The sequence below is a fragment of the Ovis aries genome, chromosome 22 (genome assembly GCF_016772045.2).
Source record: "Ovis aries strain OAR_USU_Benz2616 breed Rambouillet chromosome 22, ARS-UI_Ramb_v3.0, whole genome shotgun sequence".
NCBI lineage: Eukaryota > Metazoa > Chordata > Mammalia > Artiodactyla > Bovidae > Ovis > Ovis aries.
This window is the reverse complement of record NC_056075.1, coordinates 33458626-33471696: the sequence shown is the minus strand read 5'-3', so window position 1 is coordinate 33471696 and position 13071 is coordinate 33458626.

Below are 13071 nucleotides of genomic sequence, written 5' to 3'. Positions count from 1 at the left end.
GCTTGCCTGGTGGCTCAGATAGTAGAGAATCTGCCTGCATTGCAGGAGACCTAGGTTCAGTCTCTGGATTGGGAAGATCCCCTAGGGAAGTAAAAGGCTACACACTCCAGTATTCTTGATTGGAGAATTCCATGGACAGAGGGGCCTGGTGGGTTACAGTCCATGGAGTCAAAGAGCTGGACATGACTGAGCGACTTTGACTTCACTTCAGTGGGCATTCAATAAATGGGTGAGACAAATATTGCTAGTTTCTCTATATCTATCCTCCCTTTCTTCCCTACGAACAGAATCTCAATTTTCTTTGGGGCAGCAGTATTCAACTGAGAAAATCTCAATTTTGCAGTGTCCCTTGAGGTTGCAGTGGCCATTGGACATTGTTCTGGTCAATCAAAAGTGGACATCTGTTGGATAGGGCTTTCCTGGAAAGCTAATTTTTTTTTCTTGATTAAAAAACAGACAGACTTCACAAAGTTTTTCCCTTTTTCCCTATCCTTTCCTTCCTTTCTGGAAAGCAGTCACAATGCCTGGAAGTGTGGGAGCCATCTTATAAACATGAGGACAAGTTGGGAAGGACACGGGAGAATAGAGGTGAGGGGAAGGATTGAGAAGGTACTGAAGCAGCTGTATTGTGTCTTGCTCAGGACTTCTGGTCCAGTGAGAACAATAAATCCTTGTACATTTAAGTCCCATTTCTTGACATTTCTCTTGCATGCAGCTAAGAACAATGGCTAACTAATACCTGGTGATTGTTATTTCTTCAGGCAGGCAAAACAGGCCCTTGGAAACTTCCCAGGAGGCTGGCTAAAGGAAGGAGAATAAACACACTGGCAGACAAACCAGCCAGTCTCTGTTACATCGTGACCTCACGACCTTTTCCTGTATCTACCATCCATGTACTCGAGCTTTGTACTTATGTAAGTTTCCTTGCGTGCTGAGGGCTAAGTTGCTTCAGTCATGTCTGACTCTTTGCGGCAATGCGGACTGCGGCCCTCCGTCCATGGAATTCTCCAGGCAAGAATACCAGAGTGGGTTGCCGTGCCCCCCTCCAGGGGATCTTCCCTACCCAGGGATCGAACCCATATCTCTTGAGGCTCCTGCATTGCAAGCAGATTCTTTATCACTGAACCACCAGGGAAGCCCGTAAGCTTCCTTGCTTACTATTAAATCAAGGCTTCTGGGAAAACGGAGCTAAATTAAGGGAGATCAGAAGCAAAGATAGTCATGGTACTGTATAAAAATACCTGTTTGCATCACACAAGATAGTGGAGTTAATAAACTCCAAGAAAAAAGGCAGTTTCTAAATGAAAACATTGCCATGGCCACCCTGCTGAGCACAGGAAGTAAACACGGGAACCAGTAGGTCCCCAATAATAATGGCAATAAGATTTTAAAAGCGTCATCCCTAATAAAGAAGCCTCTGCTGAATTCTCACCCCCCTGAACAAAGAGCCAAGAATACTGGGCTCATCCAAAGAGACTTAACAAAAAGTTGAGGGCAGTGTAGACATGTCTTAGTCAGATTGGGTTGGGGGCCCCTTGACTCAGAGGGAGAGCTAAAAGGGAGCCTTCTAGTGACCTTTGAAGGTCAAGCCACTGGCCTACCGCTCTGGGCAGTGTAGTTTAGAGGCTACTTCTCTAGGAAAAGAGTGGAGTAAAATGAGTCGCAAATGAGCTAATCACCATTAATGTTCCAGCTGAAACTGCCAGTCTGACATCCCTCCTAATGGCTGACAAATGTCAGGGTGACTTGTGTGCTTTTTTTGTTAATTGAATTGGTTAATTAGGTCCCAGAGGCCTAGCTGCTAATTATGAGCTACAGCCGAATATGAACTTAAGAAAAAAAAGATGCAAGGAAGTTAAAACAAAAGAGAAAACACACACACACACACACACACACACACACGATTGCTTTGTATTCTTTAAAATCTGTACTATTACCTTCCCTTAATTTTTGACCTGCCACATGTTACTACTTTCTTGATGTGCTCAAAAAAATTTTTAAAGAGAGGAAGGAAAACTCCAATTCTGCCTCTTTCCATGAGGAGCATCTGCTCAATCAGTATTTCGTTCATTAATTTTCTGCCAATTAGCAAGGAAAAAAAAAAAGACAGGCAAAGGGGAGAAAGAGTCCAGATTTCCAGCCTAATGCATTACTTTGTGAAGATGGTGTCTGCAGAAGGGACATGTTGCCTCCTGTTTGGGGAAAGAAACTGCAAGGGTCTACCAGACCCAGCGGACTTGTCGATGTTTAAGAAAACTTTCCCAGAACTTTCCAGAACAGGCTCCAGATGCAGAGCAATCTATACTGTCCCGTTGAGGAATATCTTTAAAGGTAAATAAAGTGCCTTGTAACTCATGGAGGACTTGAGAAATTTAGCGCTGAAGGCGAGAGAAGTAGCTCTCTACTCTCGCCCACAAATTCCTGGCGTTGTCTTTGTTTTTTGCGTCCAATTAGGGGAGAACATTAAAGGAAGTTGAAAGTTCCGGCTTCCTGACTCCAGTTCACACTACTCCTGGGAGCTGGCAGACCCCAAATATCTGATAAGCTAGTCCAGCATCCTTTGGCTGGTGGGGAGAGGAGGAGAAACAGGGCCGGAGGCACACTGAGCTGGGGGGGGGGGCGGCTGGGGAGGGAAAGGGGAGGAACTCAAAGAACCTTTGTGGCAGAATCAGATTCTTCCAGCCCCTGAGGTTCTGGCAAAGATATTTGGATGGGGAGAAGCTGCCCAGGACTGCACTCTCAGCCTCAATCTTGGATTGGCAGAGCCTGGGAAAGCATGTGGCCAGGAGCTTGAGGCCTTGAAGAATGTGTTTGACCCAGACACTGCTTGGAGCATCTTCCCCTGGCAGATTCAGGTGCATCTGACTCACCTTCCCCATCCTACAATCTGCCCTCCAATTTCAGCTGCCAAGTCCAGAGCCCTCCTCCCAGTTTCTTCCAGTTCCCAGCCTTTGCCCTGTTACATCCTGTACCTCTGCTCCTGGGGGTGATCCCTCAGGATGGCACCAAGCCAGTTTCCAGGCTCCTCTGTTCATGGAATTCTCCAGGCAGGAGTACTGGAGTCATTCCCTTCCCTGGGGGATCTTCCTGACCGAGGGATTGAACCTGGGTCTCCTATGTTACAACAGATTCTTCACTGTCTGAGCCACCAGGGAAGCTCCTTAACACTTGCCCCATTCCACAGTCTGCCCTCAAGGCTCAGCCGCAAGTCCAGAGTGTGTGTGTGTGTTCAGTAGTCCAGTCATGTCTGACTCTAAGTTCAGAGCACTCCTCCCAGTTTCTTCTAGTTCCCAGCCTTCGTCCTGTGCATCTGTGCCCAGAGGGTGATGCCTCAGGATGGCTCCAAGCCAGTTTTTGGCCCCCTGATGTTTCCAAGTCCTCCAATCAGAAAGGCTCTAGTTTTCCTGAAGACTTGAGAGGGAGGAGCCACACCCAACACAGAGCCTCTGCCTTCTGCAAAGCTCTCCCTCCAAAGCCCCAGCACCTTTGCCAGCCCACTCCAGTACCCTTGCCTGGAAAATCCCATGGGCAGAGGAGCCTGGTAGGCTGCAGTCCATGGGGTTCGCTAAGAGTCGGACACGACTGAGGGACTTCACTTTCACTTTTCACTTTCATGCACTGGAGAAGGAAATGGCAACCCACTCCAGTGTTCTTACCTGGAGAATCCCAGGGACAGGGGAGGCTGGTGGGCTGCCGTCTATGGGGTCACACAGAGTTGGACACGATCGAAGCGACTTAGCAGCAGCAGCAGCTGACCCCTTTCTAAGGTCATGGGATTGTAGGCTGCCTCACCCACTTCAGGTGGACAGTCACTGAGACATGTGCAAGAAAAGTTCAATATTTGAAAAAAAAGCTGCATGTTTTACACATGAGTTTCTGCATTTTTACTAGCAAGTGCATGTGTGTGCGTGCGTGTGTGTGTGTGCCAGCATTACAACAGCATTGACTCTCTGGGTTCATCCTGAGCAAAGCATCCCTGAAGGGTTTTCAGAAAATCGTGGTAAAATCTATGGGGACCTTTGGTGAGCTTGATTTTGCTGGGAGCACAGGAGATCAGCTGACCATGGAGCACCCTGGGCAGGGCCACGCAGAATGTTCATCAGCTGAAAGGGAGGATCAACTTCCACATCCTAACCTTGATACTTGCTACTTGGGCGACCTTAGCCTCACTGCTTCATCTTTGAGATGCATGTTTTCAACTCTGAAATGCAAATAATTAGAGTGCCTGTCTCCTAGGGCTGATGCGGGGGAGTAAAGGAAAGAAAGGGTGAGAGCTGTGAGCACCACACACCCAGGAAACACCAGCAACCACACTTGGTTTCCTCTCTCACTCTATCCTTTCAAAGCCTAACATCCGCATAAACACTGGCAACACCAGGAACTTACCATCAGTATCTTTCACTTCATTTGCTTTGCTTACCACGAGCTTCTCACGTGGCTTAGATGGTAAAGAATATGCCTGCAATGCAGGAGGTCCAGGTTCTATCCCTGGGTTGGGAAGATCCCCTGGAGAAGGGCATGTCTACCCATTCCAGAATTCTTGCCTGGAGAATCCCATGGACATAGGAGCCTGGTGGGCTACAGTCCAGAGGATCGCAATGAATCAGACATGACTGAGCATCTAACACTTCCACTTCACTTTCTTCTTCTGTCTTATCATTAGATGAAAGGGAAGATCATTTGACTACCCTAGAACATAGGGTGATTAAATGTGGCTGAGGAGTGCCCAGGACAGAGGAGGTTCTGGGACATGGGTCTTTCAGAGGAGGAACAGCCCAGGCAAACCAGGATGAGTCGATCACCCCCTAGAAGGGAGAATTTTAATTGTTTGTTTAAGAGAATCACTGTGGTTGGGGGAGGTATGATGCCAAACCAGCCAGCAAGTTAACAAACTCAGTAAAAACCTGGGGCTGCTCAGGACATCCACAGATGTTAAGTGTGTACATGTGGCTTGGCCGGTGCTGATGGCAGAGGCCACAGAAACACAGCATTGCTCATCGCACAGGACTAAGGCTGTAGAACTCGTGCCCTTCGAAGTTGAAGTCCCATGTGGGAACTTGTTAGAAAGGAAGTCATGAGTTAACCAAGCTGCTCCCCACATGTTACGTTATGGAACATACATACAAATATATATATGCATATATATACATGCTCTATAGTGTATATATTAATATATATGTTCCATAATATACTGGCTTCCCTGATAGCTCAGTTGGTAAAGAATCTGCCTACAGTGCAGGAGATCCTGGTTTGATTCCTGGATTGGGAAGATCTGCTGGAAAAGGGGTAGGCTACCCACTCCATTATTCTGGAGCTTCCCTCCTAACTCAGCTGGTAAAAACTCTGCATGCAATTTGGGAGACCTGGGTTTGATCCATGGGTTAGGAAGATCCCCTGGAGAAGGGAAAGGCTACCCACTCCAGTATTCTGGCCTGGAGAATTCCATAGACTATATAGTCCATGGGATCCCAAAGAGTCAGACACATAACATATATATATATATAGGGATGTGTGTGTGTAGTGACAGAGAGAGGAGATTTTTTTTCCTTTATTTTGATACTTGGAGTTTCAAAAAATATTTTCTTTACTTATTTTAAATAAATTTAAAAGACACTTGCTCCTTGGAAGAAAAGTTATGACAAACCTAGACAGCATATTAAAAAGCAGAGACATTACTCTGCTAACAAAGATATATAGTCAAAGCTATGGTTTTTCCAATAGTTATGTATGGATGTGAGATTTGGGCCAGAAAGAAGGCTGAGTGCCAAAGAATGGATGCTTTCAAATTGTGGTGCTGGAGAAGACTCTTGAGAGTCCCTTGGACTGCAAGGAGATCAAACCAGTCAATCCTAAAGGAAATCAACCCTGACTATTCATTGGAACGACTGATGCTGGAGCTGAAACTCCAATACTTTGGCTACATGATGTGAAGAGCTGCTCATTAGAAAAGACCCTGATGCTGGTAAAAATAGAAGGCAGGAGGAAAAGGGGATGACAGAGGACAAGATGATTCAATGGCATCACCAACTCAGTGGACATGAGTCTGAGCAAGCTCCGGGAGATGGTGAAGGACAGGAAAGCCTGATGTGCTGCAGCCCATGGGGTCACAAAGAGTCAGACATGACTGAACAACAATGTTTTTAATTAATGTTTAAGATTGAAGATTAGTTGATTTATAATGTTTCAAGTATATAGCAAAGTGATTCAGTAACACGTATATATGTATATACATTCTTTTTCAGTTTATTTTCCATTGTAGGCTATTACAAGATATTGAATCTAGTTCCTTATGCTATACAGTAAGTCCTTGCTGTTTATCGAGGAGACGTTTAGGTGCCAATAAAACAAAAAACCCACAGGGGCTCGAGGACACTGCTCACCAGGGGCAGAACCTAAGAGATGTCAACCACGTTCTTACATCCTGATGCCAGCTCCTGGAAAGTTGCCTTTCTCAACTGGGGTGATTGCTTTGAAATTAAACCACCAAGGATGCCTATTCCAGATTTGAGGGTTATATCTCTCCACAGAAGGAAAGGGGAAATAAACACCAGGGAGGAGAACAAATCTGCACTGAGCACCTAAAGTATGCTGGTCTAAGGGTCACAGAATATTTTCAGAGAATTTTAAATATTAAAAGAGAGTAGTTTTGTGACTCATATTTAATAACTTAGAAAACCGGGGCTCAAGAAGGAATGTAAGTGTTATAAGCTCACTCAGCTAAGAAGTGGCAGACCTGGAAATAGTAATAATGACAATTATTATTATTAATTAAATTGATAATTATTATTTAGTAAAAATAACCAGCATAATAGAGCAACAGTTTATATGTATTATGTGTTTCTTAGGTCTAGGTACCAGACTATATACGCTCTTTAATGTTTAATCCCATTTAGTCTTGAAACAGCCTTCCAGGTCAGTACCACTATTAAGCCCATTTATCATGAGTAAATTGAGGATTAGAGAGTTTCTATAAACTGCTGGGGGACATCCAGCCAGTAAGTGGCAGCACTGGAGTTTGAACCCATGTTTGTCTGGCTCTGTAAACCAGGGTATAAGACATTTGACCCATCTCAGCTTACAAAAACACTTCTGTGCAGGTTATCACATTTGACTATTGAGACTAATATTTTCTAGATTTAAAAAGAGAGGCCAAGAGAGCTTCTGATTTGTCCCAACTCATATAGCTTTTAACTGTGGGAGAGTCTGCCAGAAAACTGACCCCTGGTCCCAGTACCCCACGAGAATAGTGGGCCAATGTGTCCACTGGGAAAAGAATATTCTTCCAAAATGCTAGCTTTCTTCTCTCTGCTGCAACAGGAAACTTCTTAGGTAAACAGATTTGCCCCATAGGAGATCACCGGGTGACGCAGAAAGAGAAAGGAGACGGTCATACTAAGAAAGCACAGCCGGAAGAGCCTCTACCATCCCAAGCGTCCTCCCCCAGACAGTGCAGCAAGGCCTGGATCTCGCCTGCACGTGCAATATTGACCTGGTGATATTGACGCACCCCCTGCAGGGTTGCCTTTCCTTATTGATAACCAATGGCAGTGCCTAAAGTTCAAACACTGCTGGGCGGCTTTCATGTTTGTAAATAGTATTGATGCGCATAAATAAAGGCCCATCAGACTGCAGGACTAGACAGGATGGAGGCAGAACATTTGGGACACTAAATCCGGAAGCAGCTAATTAAAACCAGAGCTGGGAAGGAAGCCGGAAAGGGTGCCAGGTAATGTCAATGCCTCTGATCCTGGACACTCCAGTACCCCAACTCAGCCTCTCCCAACTTGGTGGCCGGCGATGCTGCCTCCTTCTCCTCAGGAAGGAACTGCTCCAAGGCTGGCTGCCCTTGGTTTACCCCCCACAGAGCCTGGTGAGCCAGTGATCCTGAGGGAATAGTCACACTGTCTGAGAAAACTAGGTGGTCTGCGGAAGAACACAGACATCTGACGTCACTATTTTGACCCAGGATATTCTGATGAAGCCTAGAAAACAATCGCTTAAACTTGCAATTTATATTTAAAAATAATAATAAATTAAATAAAAATAAATAAATAAAAGATGTAGCTAAGAAATGTGTACACAGCAACACTTCCTCTTTGACTCCAAGAGGTCAGTTTTGAGAAAAAGATTGGGTTCAGGGAGAGAGGAAGACTCAAGGTCAGTTGTCCTCATTACTTTTAATTTTTTTTTTAAATCCATTTTCTCTCAAAACAGTTAAGAAAATGGTAATAGGATCATCAGTTCAGTTCAGTCGCTCAGTCGTGTCCGACTCTTTGCGACCCCATGAATCACAGCACACCAGACCTCCCTGTCCATCACCATGTCCCGGAGTTCACTCAAACTCACATTCATCAAGTTGGTGATGCCATCCAGCCATCTCATCCTCTGTCGTCCCCTTCTCCTCCTGCCCCCAATCCCTCCCAGCATCAGAGTCTTTTCCAATGAGTCAACTCTTCGCACATATCAATAATTACCTTAAATGTAAATGGATTAAAGGCACCAACCAAAAGACATAGGCTGGGCGGATGAAAACATGTGGGTGTATGCACTTCCACTTACCACATCACTCAGCTTAATCCCTCAGACTGCACATAATTATTTTATATAGTTAGGTAATCATGTTTCCATTATGGCTTGCGATTATAAGCATCTTTTATATTTTGTCTGGCTATTGATTGTGAAAACTGATAAACATCTCTTACTACTGTGATTATGTAACTATTACTTAATACCATTGTATCATGATTGGTCAACAGAAAATAATTGAATTCTATATCATCAATACTACCCTTTAATAGAAAAACATGTACTCACTTTTTAAAATCCAGATATATATCAGAATTATCTTGGAATTTTTTGAAAAATACAGATGACCAGGTATTGCTTTTTTTTTCTCCAAAGCTCCAGGTATGTTTCTAATGAGCAGCCATGTTTAGAAACAATTGGACTATACAATAATCTTTTCCTTTTATCTAGTTTGTTTCACTTTTTCTATTTCATATTCAGTGCTCCCATTTCACTTAGCTTATGTTCTCCAGTTTCTCCCTCTTTTTTTTTTCTTTGATGTTCTTTCTTAAGCCTTTATCAAGCCTAGTAGAAAAGCCTTTGTATACACATATATACATAAGTAATATGGGTAATGTATATATTTTAGAAAACTTGTGAATTTTTGTTTAGCTAAAAAAATTATGAAATGTGATTTCATTTGTTTGACTTAGTATAAGCAGAATGCTAGATTTCTAATTTTTAAAAAATGGATACACAATAAGCAATGAAGATTTAGTGTATATCACAGGGAAATCTAGCCAATATCTTATAATAACCTATAATGGAAAATAATATGAAAGGTAACATATCTGTGTATGTATAACTGGATCACCTTGCTGTGTACCTGAAACGTTGTAAAGTCAATTATACTTCAATAAAATATATATATTAAGGAAAAAAGGATGTTTTCTGCATTATGATGGATCAATAGCAAAAAGGTCACATTGAAATGTCCCATCTCAAAACAGCTCTGTCCAAAGTGCCACCTCACTCTTGGGCAACCTAAGTGTGTGAGGGCAGGTGCTGGTTGTCTTGGGATAAAGAATCTCTTGCCAACTGCTCGGGAGAAACACCTTAAGAGCTGTTAATAGCAGGGAGGTAATTCATGTTTTTTTGGTGCCACATTTTCTCCTTTTCACCATCCTTAGCGAGCCTTCATTCAAAGCCAATAAAAATAACAGCTAATATTTGTTCAGCACTTACTGTGGGCCAGGCATTATCTTAAGCACTTTACCTACATAAGCTTGTTTAATTTTCATGACAACCCTAAGAGAGGAAGCTGAAGTACAAAGAGATGTTATTGCCACAATGACTTTATTTCCCCAAGTGATCTTGGAAGGGAAATAATGTGAGTCCCACTTTTGAGATGAAGAACAGAAGCCTAAGGGGTAAAAATGACTTTTCAGAGTGAGAGGCAGACGCCTAGCAGAGCATTATTTTGAGTGCACCTAGATGCCTTGCTTTTGTAAAGCAGCATGTGGGGGCCATCTTTTGCCCCCAGACACCATTCACCATTATCATGGGCCAGTCACAGCCCAACATGCTTCCAGAAGCATTGTATTGGATTTAAGAAAAGATAAGGTAAGATAGCCCCAACACTGGGCTAGCATGAAGAACAATGCCATCTAATGCTGTAAAGATGTCCTAGGCTATGGTTCCAAGGAGAGGAGTTTCCCCTAAAACAGATCCCAAGGCTGCCTTTTTTCTTGGCTGGTCCCAGCAAAGGTACCCTCTGCTGGCTCAAATGGCAGGGGGTCTGCATTGTGCAAAAGCACCTAAGATTTCTGGGAGCTACACAGGGAAAGGGGAGGGAGGGTGAGTGCATGTGAGTAAGAAGGATCATGTTCCTGGTTTTAGGTTAGCTCCAGGACTGGAATGCTTAACTCATGTGGTTTTTCAAGATTAATCATAAGTTACAACAAGCTACTTCCCCTTGGGGTATTTCATTTGCATCATTTTCTCTCCCAGAGGGTTGAAGGAAGAAAAAATATCCGCTGCACGGCTTTGGAAATTAGTTGCTTGTCACTCACTCGCTTGGAATGGGATTTGGATCTCATGGCCTTCGCTCCAGAGCTCTGGACCAGCTCCCCATTAAGCAAGAGGCGTACAGCTGGAAAAGACACTACTGCCAAGACGCTCAGAGCAAGGAGCCAGTTGTGGGCAGCTCAGCAGTAACGTGAGCCCCAGCTTCCGAGTGCCATCATTTATCTGCAGTTCCCCAGGCACTTCAAAACTAGGCACTCAGCCCGCCATATGCATTTGAGCTTCAGGAAGGAGTCTGCATGCCCCATTCTCCAAGGACGATGAGCGATCGTGGTTGAATCTCAGGGGAAAGAGTTTTAGGTGAGGTATTCGGGGTCCTCAGCTGTCCAGGTAGGGCAGCTGCCTGGAAACTGACCTGGCTAGGAGATTGCTGACTGCCTTTTGGAAGGGCAACCCAGGGTCCCTTTCTGTATTATACAAACTGGCCAAGTGAACCTAGATTCGAAAGAGTCAGTGTCACGGTGGAGCATGTGGGGAGTGGAACATGTTCCCAAGGCACAAAGTCCATACCATCTGAAGGAGGACCTCAGCCAGAATCTGGGAGTGGAGGGTCATCAGAGCCCAAGATACAAGGCTGATAATCAGAGCAGCAAATTCAGAGTGGTGGGAAAATTGGAAGAGAAAACCAGGAAGGCAGGCAGAAGTGTGTCCCACGGGCATGGCCAGCACCAGGAATGGCCAGGGCCAGACTCGGCAAGATTGGTTTAAGGCTGGGCTCCCCGACGGCAGGCCTAGGGTAGCACAGTTCCACAGAAGACCACACCTTCTGGCTAGTTAAGACTGAATATGCTGCCTGACTTCAGTGGACTGATTCATAAACAGGACTGGTGTTGGCATCCGGAGAGATGAACCCAACCAGGTGCCTCCAGGCCTGCCAAGATCCCAAGTGCCACTTCCTAGGGTGCTCACTGAGGTGCCACCACCAAGTGATGAGACGGATCAGAAGTTTAACCAGCAAAGTGGCATCCCCAGGAAGCAATATGCTCAACTGTGTAGCCAGAAAGCGCTCTATTTACTTCAGCAAAGCCAATCACTCTAGAAAATCATTCATTACTTTATTACTAAATGTCTCGACTTCTGATTTCCTTTGCTCACCTAGGACTTATTCCTGATTACATTTTGACCACTGGCAAACCCAAAATCCTCCAGAAAATTCTTCCTTGGAAAACTGTAACAGTTTTTTTAATTGGTGGAAAAAAGTATACTGCTTTAGTGCATGATCGGAATTATTTGATTTTGAACTCAGAGAGGACTAATCAGTGCTAATATGAAAAAGAGCTGCGTGCTAAAATAGGAAGCAGAGACCACCGATAGCAGGCCACTTCAATTGTCTTCTAAGAGAGCAAATGTTTCATGGCGAGCAGGAGGTATAGGTCTTGTGCACAGAGGGTACATGAATGCAACGGAAGTCACATTACTCAGCCATGAAAAGAACAAAATGATGCCACTTGTGGCAACTGGATGGACCTAGAGATTGTCGTACTGAATGAAATAAGTCAGACAGAGAAAGTCAAATATCAGATGACATTGCTTATATGTAGAATCTAAAAAAAAAAGATTAAAAAATGAGCTTATTTACAAAACAAATAGAGTCACAGATGAAGAAAACCACCCTACAGTCATGGGGGGAAAGGGAGAAGAATAAATTGGGAGATTGGGACTGACATATATGCACTGCTATATATAAAGTGGATAATAAGGAGCGACTGTACAGCATGGGGAACTCTACTCAATATTCTGCAATGACCTATATGGGAAAAGAACCTAAGAAAGCAGGGATGCATGTATGTGCATGATTGATTCACTTCGCTGTACAGCAGAAACTAGCATGTTTTTAAATCAACTACACTCCAATTATAAAATTTTTAAAAAGTAAAGAAACTAACACAATATTATAAATCAACTACACTCCAATAAAACATTTCAAAAAATAGAAAATACACTTCATCAGTTAAAAGAGGCTAGGTTTGGGGAAACATACAACCCCATGACGTCTATGGCTTGCAGCCACGAAGGTTTGCCTCTTGTTCAGGCTGTGTGTCCCCTCTGAGCTCACCGCCTCTCTGCTCCACGCTGAATGCTCCAGGGGATCCAGGCAGGTGATGAAGCAGCCTCGAGCTGGAACTTGGACAACTTTATGGCAGAAGGAAAAGACATATGGCAGGTCACTCAGAGCTCTTACAGCTTCTTCTTGGACAGAGCTCACATTTCGCTGGCCCAGGGAAGTCACCTGGCCCAGTGTGAAGTTGAGGCAGGAATGTGTAATCCTCCTGCAGAGAGGGGCCACTGCACGAAGAGGCACTGAATGTGAGTTCAACCCACCATGAGAGCATAAGCTTCCTAACATATTCCTGAGAGAACCAGCTTTATGTGACGTTGGGTGGTCATTTTATTTCTCCAGACCTCAGCCTTTTCATTGAGTAAATGGGAATCATAACACTTACCCGCTCTTCCTTACAGGGCCATGGAGAAAATTAACCA